Source organism: Gracilinanus agilis, chromosome 6 (genome assembly GCF_016433145.1).
Source record: "Gracilinanus agilis isolate LMUSP501 chromosome 6, AgileGrace, whole genome shotgun sequence".
NCBI classification, from domain to species: domain Eukaryota; kingdom Metazoa; phylum Chordata; class Mammalia; order Didelphimorphia; family Didelphidae; genus Gracilinanus; species Gracilinanus agilis.
Window position 1 is genome coordinate 224,814,931 of NC_058135.1, and position 12,467 is coordinate 224,827,397.

The following is a 12,467-nucleotide window of genomic DNA, read 5'->3' on the forward strand; positions in this document are numbered from 1 at the left end:
GTTAGGCAGAGTTGATACAGTCATTGTTTTGTCAGTGAGGAAACTGAAGCCTAGAGAATTAGATTTGTACAGTCAGATAAAGGCTCAAGCCAAAATTCTAATTCAGTTTTCCTGACTTCTCTGGGAAACTTAATAGGAAGGTTGACTATTCCACACCTGAACTTCCTGTCAGATTAGAAAGTGGATCATTAAGTTCCTCCCCAGTATTTTCCTTTATACCTTTTTTTTTTGAGTCCCTTTTAGTACAGTGTTTAGCATATAGTAGGCACTTAGTAAATATTCATTGAATTAAACTGAATTGAATGTTTCAAACTGTTCTTCTCAAACTGACTCAGTCTTATCTGTGTTAAACCTATTTTAAGTCAGTGACTTAAATATTCCTTCCTACTTTGTTTATTTTCATCTTTTAACTCCTCAGGATATTAGTTTGCTCATCTCTAAAATAATACAGTTGGACTAGATAACCTCTGAATTTCCTTTTATGAATCTTATGATCTACTTTTCTTCTTTTCTCACAATTCTTCTCCTTCTACTATGTGAGACCCCAAATTTTGTGAAGTCAATGCTTACTCAATTTGTTGCTCTTAATGTAATATTTTACTCTCTGCCTTTTCTTTTTTGAGGGGTGTAAACTTTAATCCATAACCAATATTTAAATGTCTGTTATATGAAGAGTACCAAGGTTAGTGGGGGACAAAATTTCAATAAGGATATATCCTTTCACAGGAAGCTAGATGGCTCACTGGATAGAGAGCCAGACCTAAAGATGGGAAATCCTTGGTTCAGATCTGACCTCAGATACATCCTAGTTGGCAGGTGGCCCTGGGAAAGTCAATTGACCCTCATTGCCTAACCCTTATTGCTCACCTGCCTTGATTCTAAGACAGAAGGTAAGGTTTTAAAAAAAATGTCCTTTGTTCTTAAGAAGCTTTCAGTTTTATTAAGAGTACAATTTACCTATATAACCTGAATTCATACATTTTTTTAACATTTTATTATATTTATTTTTTAGAAAAGTTAACATGGTTACTTGATTCATGCTCTTACTTTCCCCTTAACCCCCCCCCCCCCACATCTCCCTCCCCCATAGCCGCTGGTCATTTCCACTGGTTTTAACATGTGTCATTGATCAAGACCTATTTCCAAATTGAATTCATACAATTATTGATTGGGTGGTGAAGGAGATCTTCTTAGAGGAAGTTTTAAGATAGGCATTTTCAAAAATAGGAATTTGACAAGATAAAAATGAGGATTCATTCCAAGCCTAGGTAAAGTTGTCCACAAATTCCCAGGTATTTGAGAGAGCAAGGTTTGTTGGGATAAAAGCAGGGATCTGTGCCAACTCTTACTTGACTAGAAAGTTAACTATAGATAGAAATGTCATATGAAAAAGTTGCCCTAGACATGATAACACTAGATTATAGAGAAAGCCTAGAATGCCAGACAGGTAAGTTTCAACTTGACTCATTAGACAAAATATTTTTGAGTGGATAAATGACGTGATTGAATAAGTAGAAGAAGTTATGTTAGCTGTAGAATGAAGGATTATGGATTGAGCAAGAAGGGCTAGAAGGCTATTAACAGTAGTACAGGTAATGAAAATTTGTATTCAAGTGGTAACCATCAGCATCAGAAGCAGAAGATAGGTGTTAAAAGATGTTGCAGAGATGGAATCTGTCAGTCCTGGTAAGTGCCTAGGAGAATTGGGGGAGAGGCAGGAGTCAAAGATCATCTTAAGGTTATCAGCTTGGGAGATTATGTGAATTGTGGTTCCACAAATGGTAATTGAAGTCAGACAGAAAAAGTACCAATATACATTGCTAAACATTATTAATTAACCTTTGTGTGAAGGGGCAGAATAATATGACATATGTTTTTGAAAGGATGCATGTGGGATTCCAATTCATACAGAAATCCTTAAAAATTGTAAGCAGTTAGATTAGCACTAATTTATTTTCCAATATGCTTATCAACAGGCGGAGTGAAGTGTTCGTGTTTGGAGTCCTATCAAGACCAGAGAAGGTCAGTATTATCCATTCATGCTAACAATGCTACTGATCTTTTGTGTCATACAAAAAGGTGAACATAAATGGCCACTGGAGAAGCTTATATGCTACCCAGTTATCCATGAGACCTGCAGTCTGGAGAAGATAAGACTTCCCCAAATGTGGTAGAATCAAGCAGCACTAGGTGGTACAAAGGACCACTGGGTGAAAAGCTTCAAAGTAGAGTAGTGCTTATTTTTATAATAGCCAGGGAAGCTTTGCCTCATGGAAATCTTTCATGTATTACAGAACTGCTTACTGCAATTAGTACTTAAAGCATTTCATAGCAAATGTGAAAATTATTGTTCTAAATTTTAAAGGAGCAATACTTTTTAGTAAAGAATTTTGAGGGAGATGGATGGGGTCCAGAGATTACATGATTACTACAGTGTCCCATTTTTCTGAAATCTCCTATTTTTTCCTTCTGTTCTTGGATTCTGACTTTGCTGGGGATTGTTTGGAAATGGAGTTACCATACTATTGGAGGCAGTGGTCATCTTAAGAAAAGTGGGAGAAGAATGAATATAGCCAAGTATCTTGCATGTGGGATCAGATCTTGCAGCCTGGAAGACCTGATTTCATATGCTGCATCACGTAATTTATAGCTGCAGGATCCTAGGCAAGTCACTTTGCTTGTCTTTTTTCAAATTGCAGAAGTAAATTGGAATTAGTTTTGATGCAGTTATCTTTAGGTTTAATATTGTGGAATGTAGTTTTTCCCTAATAATCTAAGTTCTATATTAAAAAAATAATTCTTAAAGGTTACTCTAAAGACTAAGTGTTTATGTCAGCTGATGATATATCTTTCTTGTCTAATGGAGAAGGAGCATTTATTGCTTTTTAAAATATTAGGATTTTTTGAAAACTACATGATAAGAAATAATTTAGGATTCAAAGAGGTTATTGTTTTTCTTGGCAAGGAAGTACTTGAATGAATTGTGATGACTTAAAAAGACTAGAATAGCTTTTGGAAAGCCGGCATAATCAAGAAATAAATGATTTGGGTATTGAAGTATCATTGCTGTTTGTCAGTGAAAGTAGGCTTTTGCCATTAAGTGCTTCATGGGAAAATTGTGAAACTAAGAAAGAAGTTCCACTTTTTTTTCTGAAGAGTGAACTTACTTTGTCAAAACCTTCTGCTAATGTCTTCCTGTGGTTTGGGGGTAGTGTTGGATTCCCAGTTTCTAGTGGTATTGCAAGTTTAGCAGGTTCTATTAAATTAGAAACTTATGCTACTGTAGGCAAGTGACAGATTATATGTCTGCCATCCAAAAACTAAGCTCCTTACTTTTGGAGAGTATGATTGGGAGTTAGCTCTAGAAATTCATGACATAGTATGCTTTGAAATGGGAGAGGGGAACTGTGATTACCTAGATCAGGAGTTTCTAACCAGTTTTGTGTTAGAAACTTCTTTGATAGCTGGGCAAAGTCTACAGACTCCTCAGAATACTGTTTTTAAGTACAAAAGTACATAAGTAGAATTTTAAAGGAAGACAATTATGCTGAAGTACAGTTATAAAAATATTTTAAATAACAAGTATCATGTATGTATAAGTGTTTAAAATCTATAGAAGTATTGTTAAGGTCTGATTTTCTAGATAAATCCAAACAAATAATTAATTTTGTTAGTTTTCATTGTGATTATCCATCATGAAAAGTTACTCTGCTGTTCAGAAGTTGAGAATTCTTCATTGAATAATAATACTTGGGATATGAGAGCATCACAGAGTTCAACAAAATTTGACATCTACTGTATTTTTTTAATCCTTGGGAAATAGGTATTCCTCTTCATAGATAGGGCTTCTATTTTGATTTTTATTGGTATTCATGTTAATTTTTGAAACTCCATTCAATTCATTAAACATTTCTAACTTACATAAAATTAACCACCTTTTGGTAACATGATACCCTAATTTTGGTGAAAGAAAAGATGATAAATAGCTTAACTTGGTGATAATATCCCTTATTGTTGTTTTTAAAATACTTCTTAAGGATTATTCTAAAGAGTATTTAACAAATACTAGTAAATGTGTGTATTTAATTCCTAAGATAGTTTTTAGAAATACCAGTCATTGTTAAATATTAGTCTTTTGAGGGGTTAAGGACCAGCATATTTCCCAGTGGAAATTATTCTCAGAGTAATGATACTGAAGTAAACTGAGCTGCTTATCTTTAAATAAAAGTTTAAAAATCCTACTATTTTCATGATTTCTTTTAAAAACAATGAAAATCTGTAATTGCTAAAGCAGGGCCAGGGAGGGGCAGGAACATGTAAGATGTAGTGTGCTAAGGGAGAATGTTCCATCACAAAAAAAAAAATGAAAATTAATTTCTTCTGTGCCTAGTAAACAACCTCAGAATTCCCCTAAAGTTTTGAGCAGTGGCTTTATTTTGGAGGTAAATACATAATTTTCCAAGGTGAGTACTTTGAAGGACAATAGCTGTTTGGATGCATAAGCTATAATATGTTTGGCTCTGTGTTTGGATCTCATTATTTTATAGTCTGATTGCCCATTTTAATTTTTTAATTGTTTATTAAAGGGAGAAAAGTGTTTTTATGGTGGCACAATGTAGTCTTATGGGTAATGTACAATACTTACACTTAAGACGGTAAGAATTTTTCATAGTTTTGGGCCTATGTTCTCAGTTCTGTGTGCCTTTGAGTTTAGCTGCCATTTAAACCTAGGTCCAAGACTTTAACAGATTGAAGCAAGAACATGATGACAGAGCAAATGTTGTAAAATTGAGTTTTACCTCATGCATTTTAAAGGCAAGGTAAAGATTCCAGTACTGATGACATGGCAACTCAATATAGCAGAAAGACTTCCTAGTTTATATTTCTGAAACAAAAAAAAAACAAACCCAAACAAACAAACAACCATTTGGGTCTAATTGTCTCTGCCTACTACAGGAAAAAAATGAGTTAACAGAGCAATAAAACAGACCTTAATTCCATTCTGCCATTGCTTAGCCAAGGGAGTATAGATATACCATATGATAGAATTGATTATTTTGTGATTGTTGTTTTAGTCCAAACACTGGACTGTGAGTGTAGGCTATTAAGGTTTTGGCTTTCCTTTTGTATATATGATGGATCCAGTTGGATCCAGTTTATAAATCAAATGGTTTATCCTGTCAGTGTAATCTGCCCAGCATCTCTTTGTACCATAAAGTGCAGCAGTTACATCTGACACTCATGACCTTCTGAGGACCTCTTCATTTCTCTCAACTCCACAGTTATTTAAGAATTCTAATATTGGTACTTAGAGAAGAACAAAAGTGTCCTCCAGTGTGCCCTCAAAATAATATTGTTCATACTTGTCCTCCATAATTGCATGCCAAATGAAAAGACATCCCAGGATCAGTTTTTTAAATATAATTTTTTTAAATTTTATTTTTAAAAAATATTTTTCTATGGTTACATGATTCCTGTTCTCTCCCTCTCCTTTTCCCTTCCCACTCCTGGAGCCCCCAGAGAAATCAAAACCTATTTCCATATTATTCATTAGAATCAGTTTTTTTAAAAAGCCATCAAGTCGCTCTAAAACTTTCTAAGAAGTTTTCTCAAAGATTCCTGTCAAAATCTACACCCAAAAGCATTCTGAGTTCCATGGCCCTGATAAGATTTCTTTCACCTACTGATTTGTTGCAGTATGATAAGACAAAAAAAAAATCCAGCTAACAACTTTATATGGAACACTATGATACTATATGTCAAATGTACTTTTTATGTATTTGGTGACTACTGCCTTTCAAAATTACTTGATATACACTTTACAAAGCTTTTTATTGATATTCATGTTAATTTTTGAAACTCCATTCAATTCATTAAACATTAAGTACCTATCATGTGTAAAGAACCTTTGTTGATCCTTTGCCAAAAAGGAAATTAAAGGTTCAGTTAAAGCATGGTCCCTAACTACAGGACTATTAAAAAAATTGGCCATCAGGCCTTAGTCTCAGAATGCTCTTTATTTATTTTAATGTTGTTTCTTCTGGGGAAAAAATGGATTCTACATAAATAATTTTGATTTAAAACCCTCTTTTCAGGAATATAACCCGCTCTCAATGCTAAGACTCCTTGTACTTTTTCAATTCCAGTTGAACGTTATTTGGTATTCCAGTTTTTCTTTTAGTAGTCTTCTTTGTACATGTGATCAGTTTTGGGGAAGTCATGCTTCCCTCCTTGTTAAAGAGTAATTAGAGAGCATTTTCCTCAATGTCTGTATTCCAGGAGAATTGTTTAGAAGAGAAAAATCAAAATTAAATCAACAGTTCCTGGCTTCTTCTTTGTGGAACCTTAAAAATATGGATACAAAACCATAGTTGGTGCCAGAGTGCAGGGGGTTTTGGGAGAAGAGGTGCTGGTACCCTGGGGCCAGAGTGCAGTAGGTTTGGGAGAAGAGATGCAGAGAAGTGTTTTCTGGTGAGCTGAAGCCTCTTGGAATTCTCTTTTTACTTGTGAGCACCTTTTCATTTCCCATTCTCTGTTGGAGATCTCGCCTCAAATCAAAGCTCACCTTCTGCATATTGTGGCAATACCATGGGACAGTCCCCAGGGTGGTACCAAGTTATATTCAACTATACAAAGTGTTTGGGAGAGCACAACATAAATACCTCTTTGTATTTGCATAGATGTGCATCAATGACATAATTTATTCACAAGCAATTTTCATGTTAAAATATTATTACTTTCCTTCAAACTTTCATTTTTTCCCCTTCTCTGTTCAGAGTCACTTGCATCTTTCCATGTCATTATTTCTGACATAGATCCCTTCAGCACAGAGAAGAGAGACTGAGTCAGAGGCAGGCCCAAGGGGGATAGCGAAGACCATTGAGAACCTTGACCTTGTTACTATTTGGAGAACCATGGGGTATTCATTTGCTCAGAGGTCACCTCAAGCAGAGAGCTATATTGTTTATCTCTTTTCACCAACTTTCTCTTTCATTATCAAAGTGATTCAGTGTATATATATTTTATTTAATTAAAGTGACTTAGGTCATATCAAAAATTTCTTACATTGGGCCAGAGGTCATTGTAAAACTTTCACAAAAAACAAGTAGATATCATGTGATCAGTTCCTTTTGCAAACATTTACTATGTGTGTAGAATATACAGAATATGGTGCTTAGCAGAAGGGAGATACAGACCCTGATTTCTGGGAGTTTAGAATTTAATGGTGGTGGAGGGGGGTGGGGGGTAGAGTAGATGAAAACCATACAAGTGATATGAAAACAAAATCAACATAGCAATGGTTATCTTTTTGATGCATTATACAGAAATATCCACAACAAAGTTTGTGATGGGTAACATTTTTGAAGTAATTTCATAAAAGGAATTTGGGGATCATGCTTTTAAGAAGGAGGCATACTTTCCCCTCATAAAACTCTCATATATTTCTCCATCCGGAACCTTGCGTATTTATCTCTGTTTTCCTCACTCAGCATGTTTCCTCCCAAAACACAGTGACTCAGTTTTTAAAATTACTTTTGGCTGTAGCTATCCAGTGATAATCAAGGGTAGCCTGACAAAGCATTTGGCTAATTCTGAATTGCTACCTTGGTTCCAAAGGACAGACAGGATAGTCACACCAGTGGCCACCCAGGCTTCTTTTTGCAGCTATATCTTCTGGTTCATCCTTTTTAGTAGTTCCTCTGACCCAAGGAAATCAAGCAGAACATCTTGTATGTGTCATACCATTGTGAGAAGTGTAATAGGTAACTATCCTGTATAACAGAAGGAACTAGAAATGGCAACAGCACAGAGAGATTAAATGAAAATTTTTACCTGTTTGCTATGTACATTTTTACATGCTCAGAGTAACATTCTGTGTGTGTGTGTGTGTCTGTGTATGTTATTTTCTCAATTATATAACAAAATTTTTTCAAATTATGACTTTAACAATTTAAAGTTTTGATGATTTGGGCTAGGTTTTGCTTTAATCAGGAGAGGAAAAAGGAAACTATAAGAGGTGAAAAGGGGTTTTTATTGGGTTAATATTAAAAAATTGTTCACCAGGGGATTGAACAATTATCAGTCTCCAAATTAAAGAATAACCTCAAGTTAAAATGACTTTTATGGAATTTATTTACAAAATATAGGAGAGAGTGGAGATAGAGAGATGAGAAGAGGGTAGAATAAGAGATTTGTATTCAAGTCTGGGCTTTACTCAGGCAGGGCTCCAGAGGCCCAGCCAGAGCCTAAAAATCAATTAACAAGAGTTTAGCCACAAGGACTTCTCCCAATCAAGGGAGCCTCCAGGAGGCTAGTTCCTCCTGGGAGATTAAAGGAGTCAGACTTCTTCACTCACCACATGTAGTTCTAAGAGACTTAAGAACAGTCTCACCAAGGTCTCAGGGTCCCAGGTGCAGGTCACAAACCAGAAGCCTCCTTCAGGTCCCATTCACGAACCAAAAGAGAGGGCCCAGCTGACTGAGGTCTCTTTTTATTTTTAAAATGTTTTTAAATTCTTATTTTGAGTATTTTCCCATGTTTCATGTTCTTTCCCTCTCCCCAAACCCTACTAACCCCCCCTTAGCCGATGCACAATTCCACTGGTTTTACATGTATCATTGATTAATATCTAATTCCATATTATTGATATTGGACTAGAGTTATTGTTTAATGTCTTCATCCCCAATAATATCCCCATCAGCCCATGTGTTCAAGCAGTTGTTTTTCTTCTCTGTTTCTCCTCTCACAGTTCTTCCTCTAAATGTGGCTAGTTTTCTTTCTCATAAGTCCCTCATCCTTGCTCTTGATTCTTTCATTGCTGCTAGTAGAGAAGTCCATTATGTTCGATTGTACCACAGTGTATCAGTGAGGTCTCTTTTTAAAGGGGCCTCTTTTGTGTCACTTCCTGTGGCTTCCTCTCAGTTTACATGTCCAATCACAACAAATGCTTTTCTTAGGACTGCCCAAGAGGCAGTCAGTAAATTCTGATTTGTTACTCTAGCACATGGGTTACTGACCACCCAAAATGGAGATGTTTTCACCTTTGGTGATTAAATCTAAAGATGGGCAGGGTAGATTTAATAATTTTAACACTAATGGAGTTGTGAATTGTCCTAACATTCTAGAGGGCAATTTAGAACTTTTCCCCAAAGGGTTATAAAATTGCATAGCCCTTTGGCCCAACAATACCAGTATTAAGTCTGCCTCCCATAGAGAAGAAAAGAATCTATTTGCACAAAAATATCATAGTAGTTCTTTTTATGGCAACAAAGAATTGGAAACTGAGTGGAAGCCCATCAACTGAGGAATGTTTGAACAGGTGGTGGTATATGATTATGGTGGAGTACTATCATGTTACAAGAAATGATGAGTAGGATGGTTTTAGAAAAACCTGGATAGACATATATGAATCAATGCAAAGTGAAGTGAGCAAAACCAGGAGAACATTGAACATAGTAACGGAAATATTGTACAATGATCAATTGTGAATGACTTGGCTATTCTCAGCAATACTATGATACAATATACTTCCAAAGGACTCTTGACTAAAAATGCTAGCCCCCTACAGAGAAAGAACTGACAGAGTTGGAATGCAGATTAAAGTATACTTTTTTAAAAACTCCATTTTATTTTATTTTTTGGGCTATATTTTCTTTTGCAATATGCCTAATATATAAATATGTTTTGTATGACTACACGTATACAATTTACATTAAATTGCTTTACGTTTCTTGGTGGAGTGAGGGGAAAGAGGGAGGAAAAAAATCTAAAACTCCAAATTTCAAAAAAAGAATGTTAAAAATTGTTTTTACATATAAATGGAAAGGAAAAAAGGTAAGTGCACAATCCTTTGACTATTTTTTGTATGCTCATTGCATATTTATCACAGTATATTGAATATGCTATCTACTTAATAAACTTATTAATGTTAAGTAGAATTAAACTGAATTGCTCTGTTGTAAAAATACTTTGAGGCATACAGAGCCATACTCAGCTTTTCCCCATTTAGACAACTAAAAGACAAACTAGAATCTTGGTTGTATCTCAGATTTGCTATTCTATCTTTAATCTTAGTCATATGTAACATCTGTATACTGAATTTCCCTTCATTGGAATTGCATTCCCTTCTCTTTTCTGCCTCCAAGAATCTTTATCTTCCTTTAAAGGCTATCTTCTGGTGAACTGCTTCCATGAATGTTCCCTTCAATCTTTAGTGTTTTTACTCTTCACAAATTACCTTGTATCCATGTATCTATGGACTTGCTTCATCCCACCTAGGAGAGTGTTACTTTATCATGCTTAGAAGACATGAGCTGGTTTTTCCCCCCATTTTTATTTTTTATATTCTCTATGTCTTGTGCATAGTAGTTATTTAAATGCTTATTGATTGATTTACCTGATTTTGCTACCCAGGATGTAAGATTACTTAAACTTCCATGGGGTAGAGGTAGTTCCAGTAGCATCATAGGGAAGAGGAATGTTTTCAAGGTGAAGAACAGAAAGGAAATGATGTGGAATTCAAAATACTTGGCTTTATAAAGGAAAAGTTAAGTTGTGACACTTGACCAGGTAAATTTCTACGCTGATGCATACCATATGTAATTCAGAAAAGATACTTCAATAGCAGTAGGAAAATATTTATCCCATATTCTGAGGGAATTGTTAATTTCAGTAGCTACTTTTAACATTTGTGTTACAACATATGATTCAATTTAATCTTAATTTGTTAATTTCAAAATTAATTTATGCAAGATAACTATAGGACAGAATCTATTCTAATAATTGCCTTTATACAATTTCCTCAAGAAAAATTTTCTATCATATGATACTCTTTGATACTAAAAAGATCATAGATGGTAATGTGATTGCAAAAGCATCTGACTTAAACTGATGAAATGTGAATTAGAATGTTGGTTCTGACATGATTTCTTTAATCAATGGCAAGTCATTTCATCTCTTGGAATCTCAATCTCTTCATCTATAAATAGATCTTATTGCTTGAATTGTCTACATCTTACTACAAAATGTGAACTTTTGAAAGTGTACAGAGGAGGCAGAGCTAAGATGGTGGCATAGTAGCAGTTGTTTTCTGAATCTCCTTCCCACCAATCATTAAAAAGTGTCTCAAAAGGACAGAAATCAAAATTGGATGAATAAAGGGGCTCTCCCACTGGATACAGCCTTAAAGGTAGTCAGTGTTTGGAGATTCCCATGCTATAAGGGGGCGAAACTATACTTATCAAAGCGCAAGCTGATTACCCTTCCCCCACACTACCTACCACAGTAGAGTCAGAGCAAGGACTGGGGAAATCTCTAAATTCTCAGGGGCTGGCTGAGGGTACCATAGACTTACCCCTGGTACAAGGCCTTGGCAGTGAGATTTGAGACATGAGGCTGAGGAGTGTGGAGCCTGGGCAGCAGAGCACAGAGCTTGGCCAGAAGTGAGGCTGGCCTCAGTTGAGGCAGCAGGAGCTAGAAAGATAGCTGCAGAACAAACGCTTTATAGTGTGGTACACAAAGAACATCACAGATTTACCTGCCCTTGTTCAGATTTCTTACTGGAAAAAGAGAAGATACTACCAAGTCAAAGCCCTGCAAAACAGAAGCTAAGAAAGCAATAAACATGCAGGAACCGCAGACCACTGGTGGCAAAAGAAATAAGCAGCAACAAAAAAAGCTCTTGACCTTGGATAATTTCTATGGAGAAAAAGAGCAAACTACCGAAGCAACATCAGAGAGTGAAAAGCAAGCAAATACATCCAAACTTTCCAAAAAAAAAAAAAAAAAAGGAAATTGGTCACAAGCTCTAGACCAGTGGTTCACAAACTTTTTTGGCCTACCGCCCCCTTTCCAGAAAAAATATTACTTAGCGCCCCCTGTCACATACTATCACTGCCTCCTGTAAAAATGAGGCACCAGGGATGTTAATTATTATTAAAATATAACCTAAATGGTCTTTGGGTCCAGACTGGGTTGAAGGAGAAACAGGACCAACCAGGATAGGGAGACCAGGGTTCACTGTTTTACCTGACACAGGAATGGCAGTTGGCACAACGGTTACCCAGCTCACCCTAGGCCAGGGCCTATGGAACCAGCAGGCAAGGTAAAAGTTTGTACAGTTTTAATTGGGGAAATAATAATGAAGGATGGGAATAAGGGAATTCTACACTTGAAAACCTAAGGGCAAAACACAGGGGGCAGGGAAGGACTTAACTACTCTATCCTAATTGACCTAAGCCAGGCAGGGCCCAAAGGAGCAGTACTGGAGTCACAGGGAAGGCTCCTTCAAACCTGGTTCCAGCCAGGTTTGGTCAGCACAGCTAAAGGGCAATTGGGGTCTCACGGTAATCCAAGGATGGTCACAGGATGCCAAAAAGCCAACTTCACCAGATAATCCAAGGTACCCAGGTAGGGAGAGTGAGTTTGAAATGCTGTCCACCAGATCCCAAACCACTTCCCCACTTGGA

At 36.1% G+C, this 12,467-nt stretch overlaps 1 long non-coding RNA gene across 1 annotated transcript in view; it reads left to right on the forward strand.

The window, feature by feature from the left end:
* LOC123251493 overlaps positions 1-12,467 on the forward strand; it is a 95,299-nt gene that overhangs the window by 45,244 nt on the left and 37,588 nt on the right. The window contains exon 2 of the long non-coding RNA XR_006506507.1: positions 1,977-2,022. This is a non-coding gene — a long non-coding RNA (uncharacterized LOC123251493). The remainder of the gene's footprint in view (positions 1-1,976; positions 2,023-12,467) is intronic.